General features: G+C 37.2%; 1 protein-coding gene across 4 annotated transcripts in view; it reads right to left on the bottom strand.

The window, feature by feature from the left end:
- The window catches only part of LOC134222808 (papilin), a 386,402-nt gene extending 371,465 nt beyond the window's left edge, over positions 1-14,937 (bottom strand). For 2 of the 4 annotated variants that reach the window (XM_062701972.1, XM_062701977.1), the window contains exon 1: positions 13,975-14,937. The gene's annotated coding sequence lies outside the window, so the exon portion shown is untranslated. The remainder of the gene's footprint in view (positions 1-13,974) is intronic. The other 2 variants (XM_062701961.1, XM_062701967.1) reach the window with 1 other exon arrangement.
- Between the last annotated feature and the right edge of the window lie 1,762 nt (positions 14,938-16,699).

Raw genomic sequence — 16,699 nt, 5'->3', positions numbered from 1 at the left:
ACAGAGGGTGCTAATTGAGACGTTGCAGAGTACTGATTTGAGATGATTTCATGTTTAGCCCAGAAGTATCCGTGACGGACGTTTCCCAATGTTTCATATGACCAGCGGAAATCAGGTCATTATGAAGCTGCCCTTCAACACCTCGTGGCGGTCTGACGCGCCGTTGTCGGTAAAAGAAAGTGTTTGTGAAATTTGAAACCCACCGGCGCGGCCCTTCCTGCTTACATATGGGTGTACTCGATCCAGTACAGATGCCGCAAGAAGGTGCACGTTACACACCTTTCTGTTTACAAAAGTATTTAACTACAGATTTCCCAGCGAGCATCGCAGGAGAAAAGAAGAGTAGTTTGTGAGATGTGAAATTGCGCAAAAAAAAATCCAACGATGGGAAACACGACTGGAGAATGATCGTAGTTTGAAGTATGAATAACTTGATTTACAAGCATTCTGCTCCTGGTCAGCGGTTTTCTCACCAACCATAAGCATCCTCATTCCTTAATAGTTAGCCGGAGGAGAGTGTGGCCTTAACAGGTCGGTCAAACGGGTAACCACGATATCAACCATCTCGTCCTATGGATGTTGCATATACTATACACATGATGTTCCAAAAAAACTGTATCTTAGGGCTTTCAAATTTTAGCTTCATTCCAGTCGATGTGTGGTGGCATACATATGGAAGAAACAACACAAAAGACCCTTTTTAAATTTTGAAGTTTCCAACAGATTTCAAACCGCAAAGAAGCGGCACAAGTCTCCACCATACGTTTTATGTCGTTTTTAGCTTCTGCATTTCACGTCGTACGACGACGAATCCCATCCATTCCACTTCCTGGAAACTGCGTGGAATGTGGTGGCGTTTGAATTTGGTTCGGCATGGGATTATGACGAGAAAAACAAATTGAAAGATGAGACCCATAAATAAATGAGGATGATGACAAAAATAAACAAATTAATTGAATATAATCTTGCCTTATGTTTTATTTACATATTGCAAGAAAGGCATCACTACTATGGACGTAATCGATATTCTGTTGTAGTGTACCACATAATTCTTTATTCAATTCTGAATTTCAATTACATATATACTCCATAACTTGATATGATTTGATATCCAATTTTAAAAATTGTGATTTTCAAGTTTCTTGTCCATTGAAACGATTTCTTGAATCTATTCGTCATTGCCGATTATTTGCCATAGTAATTGAATGCAAATTTGAATTCAGTGTTAAAATATAGAAAATTTCAAAGCCATCAAACTGTTTGTTTTGCTTCATGTTATTTTTTGATTGTAAAGGAAAAATTTTTTTTTGTTCAATTGAAAATTACAAAAAAAAAATCGAGTCAAGTACGAGACACTGAAGACGGCCTTTTTGTTGAGGTTGAAATATTTGTCAGAGGTAAATCAAGTACTTGAATTGAATGGGATAGTATGAACACGTCTTATGAAAAGTGAATAAAAGGCGGTTTGGGGATAACAGGATTAATTTATTTAATAGTCTTAGTCAGACATCTTTGCCCACTGTGGATCAGCAGTGCGTCGCTTTGTTCTATATCGGATCCGAGCTATGGAATATCATTTATGGTACACAGTTATCCGCAAGTGTAGAATGTATTATAATGTCAAACGTTAAGGCCGTGGACTTAGCAAACTTTTGGTTTCCTTATTGTTTTCAAATTGTTTTATGATTAACAGATCTGAACTCGTAAAAGAAAGTGCACCAGCCATTAGGAAGTGCTTCGCTGTCGGCATGTGAATCTGTCATTTTTATAATTTTAGCTTTGCTGCGTCGCAGCATGCGTGAAATTATAAAAATGACAGTTGTACGTTGTTTCCGTATAAAGTAGTGTGCCCTGGAAAACGCGAGTACTTTGAAATCTGGATTCCGTGAGGAGTGTCCTTAAACAGGGTTTTCAATGTGTTGCAACGTCACGGAAAGTATACCACTTTAAAATTAATTTTAACATGAGTTTTCGATCCGTATATTATGTTATTGCCCAAAAATGAATATGAGCAGCACAATTTTAAATGATTTGGCTACAGCAACACAAATACGAGTGAATATGGTTGTACATAGGCATAGCATGGTAATTGTGCACATCGTGGGTGACTATACAATGCTCAACTGAGCATTATTCTGTATATGGAGCGGGACCATTTGGGCAGCACCCCCCATTCCCGTCCACAACGTTAATAACTCGACCGCGTTCCCGTTCCAACCAAATGGCTTGATTGTTTGTACATCACTAGATATCGAGAGAAACTAACCATGTACTAAAAAACAAGTGATTCGGTTGTAATGCGCTCGAGTAATGAACGTTGCTGACGGGAATAGGGGGTACTGCCCAAATGATTCTCTACCCTATTGTCGCAAATTGGAACTTTTTTTGTCTTTATTAGCGAGACTTTCAGCCCTAGGCTGGCTCGTCTCGTGAGAAATTGGAACTTGAGATTAGCCCAAGGTGTGATCCAAACCCTAAAGTATTATTTTTTAAACAAACTTTCGCTCTTTTGAGAGAGAGAAAATCTCAGCTGGGTTGCCGAATATGGGTGATGGCAACCGAATGTGACGTCACGTCTGGCATACTCAGATTTTTTTCATAAGGGTTCTTTCTAAAATTGTGTAACACTAAATTTGATGATTTTGGACACCCACCCTCCCCCTCGTAATGGAACGTACACACAGTCAAGCAGTTTAACCAACAATGACTCCACCTCTCGTTTATTCAAACATCCATCAAGTTTAACCAACAGCGGCACGAACAATCAATTTATTCGACCAACAATATCACACACGAACGACCGAAGCCCCAACTTGAGCACCAACCATCAAAAAATGTGATATTGTTGGTCGAATTTATGCGCCTTCCAAAAATTACGTAACGCTGAAAGAGGAGCGAGGGGGTCAAGCCGAGCGTTAGGATCCATGCAAAAAAAATTAAACCTTTCATACAAAAAGTGTTATGGAACGTACACACCAGTCAAGCAGTTTGACGAACATTGACTCCGCCCCCAAGAAAACGCTTCGGTTGCTGCTTTGTTTGAACGTGTGTGAAGTTGTTCGACCAACCATTTGACAGTTGGCGGCTCGGTTGGAAAAAATTATTACGGTTTGAGTTGTCGGGGGTGGATTCAAGGTTCGCCGAAAATGTTTGAGCATTTGTAGTGAAGTTGCTCAAACCCCCATATATTTTTTGATGGTTGGTGCTCAAGTTGGTGCTTTGGTCGTTCGTGTGTGATATTGTTGGTCGAATAAATTGATTGTTCGTGCCGCTGTTGGCAAAACTTGATGGATGTTTGAATAAACGAGAGGTGGAGTCAACGTTTGTCAAACTGCTTGACCGTGTGTACGTTCCATTACTGAAGCATATCGGGATTAGTCCTTACAACCACGGAAGAAAGTAAAGGAATGTTAGTTCAACATCTACTTGTAAAGATGCAGGGAACCCATACTGCCCGTAATCTGAAAAAGTGACGTTTGCGCCATTTTACAACATATATGTTTTCCATTTTTCTGTTAAAGAGTACGATGAATACTACTCGTTAACACCATTTTTGGAAAATGGCGTATACGTCGCTTTGCCAGATTACGGCAGCATACTACCTTCAAAGATTTTTTTTCAAACTTTATTTATGTGTTTTTTAATCTACAGATCCTTCATAGATAAAACGAGCTCAGTGGTCTAGTGGCTACCGCTTCTGCCTTATAAGCAGGAGGTCGTGTGTTCAATTCCAGGCTCGTCCTTTTCCTATTTTGTATTTCTATCTTAGTTCTTTCTGTGTTTCACGTTCTACCGAAACAATTCCTACTGTTATAACCTTCCACACAATCACAAAACCTCCTGTGGCAACTACGAGAGGTCGTAAAGTTCTCTGCATCTTTTTTAAGTAGGTGTCCAACTAACCATCCTTTCCCTTACTCAGCATTCGCAAGGACGTGCCCAGGACAGATCTCGGCTATTGGAGAGTGCATTGCTTCCATCTAAGAGATAATTGTAAATTTTTCATTGGCGCTTGGTGTAATTTGGTTGAGCCCCGATCCATAACTTGATCTCGTCATGGTATTTTAGTGCAAAATATTGAAATTGTCGTCTGATCTTTTATCTCTTACATCAATCAGGTCCATATCTCATTTTGCTATTTGATCAACATTTGATAATATTGAGCTTTCTTGTGTGCTTCGTTCTGCTATTTTCCCATGAATATATGACAAAATGCTCCAAAAAACTTTGGAAAATCATGCACAAAAAAACGGTTGTATGACATTCGCCAGAAAGTCATTTGCCAGAAACCTTTTTTCCAGATTGTCCAATTTGCCCGAATGCAACATTCAGGCTCCCCCAGACCTAAGCGATTTCATCGCCGCGACGGCGACAACTAGTCTCCACGATTCTATCGTCGGGTCGCTGCAGGCAATGTTTGATTTTCGCTTCCACACCAACGGCGACAGAATCGATGTTGCCAACCGATAGAATCGCGTCACGACTGTCGCGTCGCGTGTATTTGGGGGAACCTTTCTCCAGAAAGCCATTCACCAGAATAGACCATTCCCCAGAATTGGTTCCTTCTTTTCATCCTATGTTCAAGGCTATTTTGTTTTGCTTTGCCTTTAGCGTATACTAAGCATACATGAAGACTATAGGATCACTCCAAAACCGAACTTTTGATAGACGGCTCAGAGACCCATAGTGTTATATACCAATCGACTCAGTTCGACGAATCGAGATGATGTCTGTATGTATGTATGTGTGTGTACAAAAAATGTGAGACACTTTTTTTGTACTTAACTTTATCCTTAACCTTTGCTTGCAACAGGTTGCATTCGTCGCAGAATCTTTCCCTATTTTTTGCTATTCAAAATTGGTCCAATAGCCCACTGCGTTCCGTAGTTATTAAAAAAAAAACATTGTTTTTTCCCCAAAAGTCCCCCCTCGGAAAAAAAAAATCAAAATCGAAAATTTTTTTTTTTTCAAATACTGGTGCGATGCTTTCAAATGAACGCAAATAAATGTGAATTGATGGAAATAACTGAATCTATCTTCCTAAAGTGCAATTTTGACCTCTTTTACATGCTTTTCTTGCTACTCTTATGTGTTTTCTTGTTTTAAAATACACGAGAAAGGCACGATCACCGCTAGGTGGATTAATCAGGGTTTTTTTATGTGAAAGATAAAGGCCTTTACTCGATTAATAGGAAAAAAGGATATAATTATTTTTGTAAGTACGAATGATGCTCCCCGGCAATTTGACATAACGCCTTTGGATATAAGGTCATGTGGAAAAATTTACATTTGGCATAATTGTGAACAGCGTCAAAATGGACGGCCGTTTGGCATGGCAATGGTGGATGTGATATCTTCCAACGGTTCAAACGAATTAAGACAACGATGGATGGGTGCTTATCAGAATTAAAACAATGTTGGATAAGATCCCTTTTAAAAGTAAGCGCTTGCCCGGATTAAGGAAATGTTGGATGTGATCCCTCTTTGACCCATTGTCACCCCCGATGGCGGTATCTAAAATACATATCTCACATACATATCGGAATATCTCACTTGCAGATTTAATGAGTTAAAGTAATATTATCCTTTTGCATAAAGCAAGCATTTGCTTGGTAGCTTGGCATAGGCGTAACTAGAGTCTCGGTCTAGGGGGGGGCATGGCACCAGCTGGTGGGATGTAATTTTCAAAGGCGATTTAAAGCACTGTGCGCATGGATTTCAATAGAAATTGTTTGACTAAGTTTATCGCTCATTCGTCCTAGAACTAACATAAAAAATCGCGAATAATACAATTGATTTCCAATGATGCTGTGATTGCTTCAAAACGCTGTGTATGAGTCAACTTGTCTTCTCCATGTTACTAAATGTGGATAAGTGTGTAATCTAAGATTCAAGAAACTTCTTCGAATTATCCATAAATGAAATTCGATATGAGTATATTTCTGAAAGTTTTCAAGTATTCCATGATTACTTAATGCATAAAGATCTCGATTTTTTTGAAACCTGAAAATTTTGAAACTCTTTGGATGTGGAATAAATTCCACGAAATTTTGTCATAATCAATATAAGTATTCATGCAATTCCAAAATGTATGCCAGAGCATTAGTGATTAATCATAGATTTAATCATGATTAATGAATAATGGGTTATTTAATCATTATTCTTTAATCATAATCATACAAAAAATATGATTCAATCATTAATCACTAATCGTTAATCATAGAATTTTACATTTAATCATTATTCACTAATCATATTCATAACTGTTTTGAGTTTATTCAATCATCATCAGTTTTAATCATTGCATACATCGCTTTTATTCATTAATCTTTAATCATAATCATATAATGTTTATACCTTTTAACAATCCAATTTGGTAAAAATGTTACTTGATTATTGATCAATATGAAAATCATTCCATTTGATTATTCATTATCATTAATCATTAATCATATCGATCGTTAATCATTAATCACACACATATTGTGTCAACATTTAATCACGATCGGTAATCGTTAATCATACTCCAAACGTTTTATTCATTAATCATAATCGTTAATCATTGTCAAACATTAATTTAATCGTTAATCATAATCATTAATCATTGTCGAAAATAATTAAATCATTAATCATAATCTTTAATCATAAAGTTGAATGATTTAATCATATCAAATTTAATCATTCATTGGAAGCTTTATTCATTAACGCTCTGATGTATGCTATGTGCTGAAATAGTTAAGTACCGACACAAATTTGGAATCCTAAAGTGTTTTTTATGAGTCATAAATTCCATGAGTCATAAAATTATGAGTCATAAATCAAATTCCAGAATAACATAGGGTTTTTGTAGTTACTGAGGTTAGGAAGAGGCTTTATTATGGTTTTCTGAATAGGTGAGAGATTTCTCTGCAAAAATCAAAGATACTTGAGAAGCAACCAAATCGATCTGAATTGTGCTGCAAAAGAAATGTTTTCTGATACGAACTGGTTTCTAAATCTATTTTTTTTTATCCTGGAAACAAATTCTAACTAAAGCAGGCACAAAAGAGTTTTCCGATGATCCTTATGAAATCGCCAAAAAATTAAATGGAACAAGATCTTTTGAGGATTATAAAATGCAATCTCTGTTGTGAGTGCGAAGGTTGCCTAAGTTTTGTCCTAATACTTTCAATGAAATGCGTTGTTGATTTTTCTGTAATTGTAACAAAGATTCTTAAGTTTTATAATTTTATATCTTTCTGTGCCAGAATTATATAGCGAGAGCAAAAAGCTCCATAGGAATTTGATCAACTGTTTTGCGGCATACCTTGCGATTAACTCGAAGATTTTCGAAAGAATGGTCGTTCGAAATTTCATTGACCGGATTTGTGTACATGTGCTCATTTTGATGTAGTTGCTTCAGTCTTTTTTGAAGCGGATGGTAGTTTAATAGAACAGAAATATTTATATCTTAATACAATTATGTTTTTATGTTTCTGCGACCAGGATACTAGTCAAACAAATGCAGAACAAATATATTATTTTAAGCTAGCAACTGAATTAGAAGCGGCATTGATTTTAGCTTAAAAATCGAGAAAATGGTCCCGGGGGTCCAACTTAAATATGTCGATGCTTTGCTGAACAAATGGTCATAGATGTGACAACGCAACAAAAAATATGTTTATAGAATTCATAATCAAAATTAAGAAATATGTAGGAAATATGTAAATGAAATAAAAACTGACTAAGTTGGAATTACTTTTCAAAATTTTCTGGGGGGGGCCACAAGTAGGTCTGGAGGGGGTCAGGCCCCCCCTGCCCCCCCCCCTTATTTACGCCAATGTAGCTTGGTACAAGAAAAAATGATATTATCATTTCGTTACAAACTGCAGTTCCCAAGGCAATGATATATAGTCGTAGTTCAGCCAAACCGCACAAAGTGGCTTTCTTACTGACTTGTGATATTTTGTTCATCCAAAGAAAAGAGAAATCGTTTCTTATCGGTTCGTACGTACATTTGTTGTAGGATATCTTTAGTTATGGGTTTGAGGGATGATATTCGAGACGATTTGCGATCAACTAAATCTGCTAAGCTTGAGCAGAAAAAATATTTTTTTTTGTTGGCGCTTGGTGAGATTTTGCAGAATCCCGACCATTCAATTTTTGAAATTTATTCTGCTTCAAAAATGTGGCTAAAAGGGTCTTCAGTTAGCCTTGCAAGCAAAGGCGTAGGATTGCCAATCCGGAGTTCGATTCTCGTTCCGATCTAGGATGCTTTCGGATGGGAAACATTCTTGACTCCCTGGGCATAGGGGCCAAAGTACTTAACGCTCCTAGGGGGAGGTGGTTTCCAATATTTCCACATATGAAGAAAATTAAGGATCAAATGACCAAAATTAGAGATCATATTTCTGAAATCAAGGACCATCATCACGATAAAAATTGCGTCAATTTGACTTTCTAATGGTTCAAAATATAGTTTTTAATGGATCATGGATTTCAAAGATTTATGGATCATTTGTCACACTTTCAAGGAAAAAAAGCAGGAATGTTATTGTTTTCCATGATGATGTCTAAGGGAATATTGTTTCCTATTAATTGCTCAATTTTAGCGTAGCCATATATGGATTTAAAAAAAAAATCTTAATGGATACTCCTGAACTATTTAATGGATTTATGGTAGCGTTTCATGGAACAATCAAATGTTATTTACGGATCGTTTTTGCGCATTTAACGGTACAAAATACTGGCTATCATTAAAAACTTCTTTTATTATCATCGTTCTGATTATTAGAAGAAGAAAACAGAACGGCGAAATCATTTAACGATAGGCTGTGATGATTTTAATGCAGGAAATTCAAAAACATTGAAATTTTACCCTCCAGAAGCCCTCGTGTTTTCTGGCTAAGAAGTGCACGCGTGATAGAAGGTGAGATATATTACCAAAGTGTTCTTAGAATGGAAATGAAAAAGTTATATACGAATAAACTTAACAGAAAATCTAATTTGTGCCAAATAATATGTCTTGACCAACGAAAATTATGTCAAACAAGGAAATTTTATAAAAAACAATACTCAGATTATTTTCCGTGTGAAATAGCAGTACCATATAAATAAGACCAAAACCCGTATAGCACCGAATCATGAATTATGTTATCATTTGAAAATAAATGAAATACAATACAAAAGTGTTAGTGGATTTGTTACTATATTGTATGGCTTTCTCACTCTTATTCAGTTAAAACGATCAAGTAAAGGAAACGATAAATCAAGTAACGGAAAACGATAGACAGTTTTACCCATGAAAAAAGCCAAATATTCAGGCCGAAACGTAGGGAAAAGCAAAACTACTCGTTTTGACTCAATAAGGCTGAGGAAGCCATACAATATAGGATTAAGGTGAAGGTGGGTTGAGTACCAAAACAAAGCTTTGATAGTATTGGTACAGTAAAAACTTTCATATACTGTAGTAGTATTGGTGTCGTATTTATAAAAAACAAAGAATATTAGTAGGGTGATTCAAAAAACGACCCAGCATCATCACGTTCACTCGATTCCGTCCCATGCTCCGAGTGTCCTAAAAAACCGATTTGAACAAAAACTGGTTGAGCGCAAGCCGGTTCAGGTTTGTATGAAAACTAGAATGGGAAACTAAACCTTTTATTACACTGATTACGGCGCTTTACCTCCAAACGCTGGCGAAAAGAGAACCCATATTGCTGAAAGCAACATTCCAGAGACTTCAGTGAACGAAAACCGCACCGCAGGAAAGATCCATTGATTACGTAACGCAAATATAGCATTTTATACTCACCCTTATGTCACACTTTTTGTACGAAGTATCTGCCCCTGGTACGATAGTGACTGATTTCAAAAAGTGGTGTTTAATTTGCATTCTATCAACATTTCGGGCTGCTCATGTGCGGAGAAGTGAGTAAAAACTTGATTTTTCCAATGCCCTTTGAGAAGAAGTGAAGTGCAGTGATGAACCCAACAAATCGCGGACGGCTATTAAATTGGCACGAAACTGCTAATTTATACTACAATTCGAGCCGGAATACATAGGATTCATTGAAGAAACATGTTCATTATCACGGGAAGTAAGGAAATATGCTGTGAACAGGTTAGTAATTTGAATAATTAACTTTTGTTCGATGCTGTTCGATGCATTCGAATGTTGGTGGGAGAGGAGTGCGGGAGGTGTGGGGTTGGCCCGTGGAAGCTCCGGTGCCATATTGGCTGCCATCGTGGTACTCTTCCAACTATGTCCTTAAATACAATTAAACTCGAATCATGTATATTAATATGATGTAATAATTCTTCCAGCTTTCCACGCTCACCATAATGGCGGACGATATAAATAATTTTGACAGGAACTACTTTCAGACACTGACCTAAAATTTTGCTCCTAGTAAACCTTGATTTTTTGCATTCAATGACTTGTTTATTGTTTGTCAACATGAACATTTTTTCCTGGATTCGTAGACATTTTTCAGATCATTATTATCGTTATTTTCAAATTCATTAATTTGAATTATTTCTTTCAAGAATACTAACGGGTTCCATATATAGAATGACCTAAGCTGATTAAGAAAAATGAACACGGATATGTGGGAACTAATTCTTTCTCGCTCATGGTGTCTGAAGAGCTGATTTCAAAAATAATTCCGTCACATTGAAATCTTTCAAAAAGTACGTAGGCGAGGCAAGATCATAATCCGGCATACGTGAGATCCTAGTATAGCAAAAAATGTAGCTGATTGTGCGTCAATTGTACTGAATATTTGAATTTTCTTAGTGGTAGAAGGTGGCTTCGTGATTGTCCATATCATTAAATAATAATATCGCAGGTCGTTGAATCGATACAACATCTGGTCTTAATGAACGAGACTGAATCTGATTCGCTATTATGATTACATCAAAAATGTTAGTTTCCTGGATGGCATTCAGACTGTTGTAGGTATTTAGATATTGGATTTATTTTGTTTCAATTCACTTTTCGAAAGGAATATTGCTCGGTATCCACCGATTATATATCAAACTGTAAATTTATTCGAATTTGTATAGATGTAAATAACTAATCCCAGACTATAAGTGTTGTTCAAATTCAGGAAAATTCTAGTGAACTATAGGGTGTCCCAGAAAGTATAAGCACGATTTTGATGCACTCCTATTGTTTTCAGATAAATTTTAAATGACAGGTAATTACTGAGCATCATTGTTTACGTTATAATCTGTCGCTCTGTGATTCATAAGTGCCATTTGTTTACGTTTTTATGGGATTGCGAAGCTTTTTCCTTGAAAAGCGCAAACAGACTTTGCACGAATGATGCACTATTCCCAACATTCACTGAGTCAGATGGCGAAAATAGAAAATTAGAGCATCGGAGCAGTTTGCAATGCGATTCGGAAGTATGGTGTGGATTTTTCATTTCAGGGCATAAAAAAATCTGAACGTACATCGGTCCCCATGAGCTATATGATCGATCGGAAAACACTTCTGTTCAAGATTTGGAAACATCTGAGAACTTGGAAGAATAAAGTCTACCGAACAAGACACAAAATGAACTACGGACTTTCAGGGAGCAGAAAAAGAAGTTAATAACATGCTGCATATGTCCGAATATGGGCCCATAAGTTATATGATAAACTTTTGTGTGGAAGATCGTTCTGCAAGGCGATGATGATGATAAACCATGAGTGAAGTTCGGTTATAAAATACTTCCATGGGACCATTTCAACATGATCCATGGTGGTAAAGTATTGACGATGTTGATAAGCAAGTTTATAAAGGAAAATTCTAAAAAAAGGCAATGATTTTGTAAGAAATTTGTAAGTGTGTAACTCTTTCAAATCCATTTGCAGCGATCGATGCAATAACAGTTTATGTGTACGTTCAGTATTTTGCATGGTTTTGATTTCAGTGTATTACGCGATGACCACGGTAATCTGCTACAAAGCAAACAGAATCGAATACATACTCAAGGAGATGGATTCTTTAAATCATTCCCAGCAAATTCGTATTATAACTTTTTGTGCTTTGACGAAGGCACATTTGTGAAAGCATGTTAAGGAAGCGGACTCCATCATAACTTAGCAAAAAAAAATGAAAATGTAGTCTAAATCATTGACAAACGATCCGTGCAGAAGCTAATGGGTACAATATGATCAAAATCCCACTCCTTAGCGTACGATCAAAAAGATCTGGGAAAAGTGATACTAAACAACAGTAAAGCATAGTAAAGGACCTAAAAGCGAAACAATAATCAATTATTCCTAAAAAACAAAGAAATAATGTTATTTTTAAATCGTGCTTATACTTCTGCGAGTTATACTTTTGCGAGTTTGCTGACCAAAGCTCGAACATTCAACTCTGACGTAAAATCTATGTACCATAGTGAGACGTGGTGTGTATCAGCAAAGATCACGCAGGAACTGCAAACATTCATCAACCAATGTCTAAGATTTATAATTCAAGTTAAGTGTCCTCTCAACTAAAACTTGAATGCTGAGCTCTATCAGCGATGCCATCAAAAACCGACATTGACTAAATTTCCAGAACGTAAATATTCGGCCGAACATCAGGAATGAGTGGAAACAAAATCTGTAAGCAATCGCTGAAATAGAATTCGGCAAAACATCGCAGCAAAATCGGAGCTAAAGGCTTGTGGCGACGAAGTCCCAACGAAGAAATAAAATGCATTTAATTTTGGATTTCAGGGGCTTGTCCTCAAGCGGTGTTATAAAGTTCCATGGACCTATTCCAACGCAAAAGAATGATTCGGGAATCGTGAATCCACTTGTGGATTATTCAGAATTTCAATATCTGAACGCAAGGACAATTTGGAGTATCGTGGATATTCTGGGAGTACTGTAGAAAATAATCTATATTGGTGCAATGATGTCCTATGGAGATATTCAATGTAATAAGTGTAGTTCAAACTCTGTAAGTAGCTCCGTTGCTCCTTTGCCGAAGAAAGCTCCGTTCTATCTATTTAAACCATATGTAGGCAACTTATGTTATTTTTGGGTCATAAATGATCCAAACATTTCGGTTAATTCGCATGGTCGAGTGAGAAAATTGGTACGCGATCTTTGTGGTTCTGTTCTTAGCGTTCGGTGAATAAATGTGCGATTGAACGTGTTTTGTACATGATGCGAAACATTAGTAAGATCCGGGTTACTTTGTTCTGCTTTGGACGGTTTATAAATAAATTAATGAATATATTTTAATAATTTTTCAGCATATGCTATTATTGACAAACGCTTTATATTGTCGAATAGAGCTTCCTATTATTCACCTACCCACTAACACAAATTTTCATATCCGATACATCTATGGAGGTAGTATCGGTTCCCTGCATATTCACTAGTAGATGTTGTACTAACATTCCTTCCCTTCTTTCCGTGATTGTAAGGGCGTGGTCAGGTAACATCTGCTACTGTAGGAGAAGGTACCAACCCCAAGTACCAATTTGCGATTTTATACACCCAAAAAACAAATCTGACAATTATTGTATAAAATCTTGGCATATACAATTCTGTAAGCTTTTTATACAGATAATGCATTAGAATAATATTAATCTGTAAGATTTCAATACAACAATTATTAAAATATAATTTAATTAAAATCTCACAAAATTGTATATGTCAAAACATTATACAGTTTCTGTAAGGTTCTTATGCAGAACTGTATTAAAATCTGCTATCTGCTGGTTGGGAGTACAATAGATTGCTCAATTGAGCATTGTATAGCCGCCCTCAAATTAAAATAGAATTATTTATCTCTTCAAAAAATAGAAAAAATAAAATCAAAAAATTCATCAAGTGATCGTTCTTAAAAACAACTAATATATTTAGAGTCGATTGTACTAAAACCTTCAGACAAGTAAGAAAAAAATCAAAAAATGACTGGTTTACGTATATGTTAGAAACATTCAGCAAAAAAATACAAAGAACAATAAATGCATCTGAAATTTATCATCATGACCTTACCTTATATTCTAGTAGTGACAGAATAATATCTCGTTCGAAAGCAGCAACAGCACAACGTCGTCTTCTCTGCTCGATCGTTGACGATATCCAAATTACAATTTTCGCCACGCTGCGCCTCCAACAAAAGTACGTATGCCTCTGACCGTACAGGATCAACCAAACGATTATCCTTACACACACAGCACTAAATCGGCACTTCCCAAATCCACTTTATCGCGAACCGCTTCGAGGGGTTCCGAAACAAAATACACTTGGCTTGTTTCTGGCTTCTTCGATTATGTTTCCTCTGCACACTGGAATTAGTTTCCCAAATGATAGTAATTTTCAATTTGCGGCGAATTCAGCTTCGATTAGGATCGGCAACTCTTTTATTATTTTCGGTTGATAATTTTCGTTTGAATCTCTTCGATTTGTTTAAATTTCTTGTTTTATCTTCTTTTTGCACAATTTTCCGTTGTTCTGGTTCTTTTTTCTGAAATTATTTTTAAATCCGTTGCGGCACACTTTTGATTCACATATTTCTTATGAGGTTTTAAAAAAGCACTTAAATATGGTTATCCTTTGATTGGCACTTTATGATAATTAATCCGATGATCAATGGCACCAAAACAAATCTTCCACAAAATCCTCAAAATTCTCCAACAAAATAGCAGAAAATCCTTTTCCCCACTGCTAACTTTCTCCTTCAGGAAAGAAGTAGGAAATGGTTCCAAACAGATCCGACCGCACTACTCCGATTAGTAACGGCTTAGATTTTCTATTCCCCGAACTGAGTTGCTATCCTTTCGGCAGACAGCGAAAGACTGGCTGACCATTAACTAAATGGTCCAACTAAATAATGAATGTGTATATTTATGATATTAATACATATCAGAGGGCGAAAAAAGCGCGGCGCGCGAAGATGAGATGTGTGTAATTATGTGTGTGCATATGCGACGACTGCGAAGACGTCGACGATGCTGCTGACGAGGAGGTCTCCGCTGTTGTGTGTGCATCACCCGCAGTAGAAGAAGCTCTTATCCGCAGCAAGCCAATAAGTCCTCTGCTCCCATCCATCCCTGTCCCTGTCCAGAAGCCCGCCAGCCAGCCGTCCCAGAGTCGTATATCGTATATCGGCAGGCAAAGCACTCTCTATCGCTTACACACTGCTTTCGTCGGGCCGAGGTATGCGCCGCCGCAAGCTGCCTCCAGATATGTTTGAGCATGCGGCGCAGCGCACACAGTTCTGGGCCAAATTCGCCTAAACTCGCTGCGCTGCTGCATGCCGGTGCTGGTTAGAACCAAACCACGCCGGGCCGGGAACATGCGGATCGAGAGAAAGAGTTTGGGACGTGATTTGGTGAGTTCGGTTTGAACTGAAGATGCCACACACTATCGGCTCCTATCATCATGAGCCGGACCGGCAATTCTCGATCAGAGTGCGAGTGGGAGAGAAAGCTTATCGGTCGTTTGAGTCGATTGAGGATGGCCAAAGAGAGGGTTTTCTTGTGAGATTGGCGACTTGCTTTGCGAGGAAAATTCGGTTCAGAAGACAATTTTATCTTCATTCACAGTTGAGCTGCGTAGTGATTAACAGCGCACCGGGTACAGGCAGATGGTTGGGATTAAGATAGTTTTACACTGGATGGATGTACAACTGATAAACAATGAGCTGGCATTATGACCCAAAAATACTATTCATGCATTTTTGTAATGCAGTAAAACCCCTGCAACCCACCTATCGGTTTCTTGGTTATTAAAAGTGTCACAGAATACCAAACAGAATATATGTAGATATTACTTCTGATGCTCGAACCTTCCACACTCCAAAATTTGTGGCGAGGTGTCCAGAAAATATCTCAAGCTTCGTTTAAGAAAACATTGTTTTTATTTATAGTCCATTCCAATCATCGTATCGTACCTAATGCAAAAAAACCCTGATTAATCCACCTAGCGGTGATGGTGCCTTTCTCGTGCATTATAAAAATAGTATTTTGGCCATTACTCTTGAGCCCATAGTCCGATCTGGCCAGTTTTCAATAGGAAACAATGGGAGAGTATTCTGCGTAGAATGCAACTTGTTGCGAGTAAATCGGTTACCGATAAGTGCCTGAAAAATGAGTTTTTTACTAAATTTTTCTATAAAAAAAGTGGTATTTTGGCCATAACGATCCCATAGTCCGATCTGACCAATTTTCAATAGGAAACAATAAGAAACTTTTCTGCGTCGAATGCAACTTGTTGCGAGTAAATCTGTTAAGGATAAGTGCCCGAAAAATGAGTGACATTTTTTTCTGTAAAAAAAATGGTATTTTGGCCATAACTTCCGAGCCCATAGTCCGATCTGACCAATTTTCAATAGGAAACAATGGCAGAATGTCCTGCGTCGAATGCAACTTATTGCGAGTAAATCGGATAAGGATAAGTACCTGAAAAATGAGTGACATTTTTTTTGGGTGGGTGCGCACAGACGCACACACATACACACACACACACACACACACACACATACACACAGACATCACCTCAATTCGTTGAACTGAGTCGATTGGTATATAACACTATGGGTCTCCGGGCCTTCTATAAAAAGTTTGTTTTTGGAGCGATCATATAGCCTTTACGTATACTTAGTATACGAGAGAGGCAAAAACGTGATGTTGAATTGTGATGTAATGTCACTTAGTTTAGTATTTTTAAATAACAATCTATTTTGATACTGGGAATAGCATTTTTTCATTACATGACC

The sequence above is a fragment of the Armigeres subalbatus genome, chromosome 1, assembly GCF_024139115.2.
Source record: "Armigeres subalbatus isolate Guangzhou_Male chromosome 1, GZ_Asu_2, whole genome shotgun sequence".
NCBI lineage: Eukaryota > Metazoa > Arthropoda > Insecta > Diptera > Culicidae > Armigeres > Armigeres subalbatus.
The sequence above is the reverse complement of the archived record's forward strand: the minus strand, read 5'-3'. Positions and strand labels throughout refer to the sequence as shown.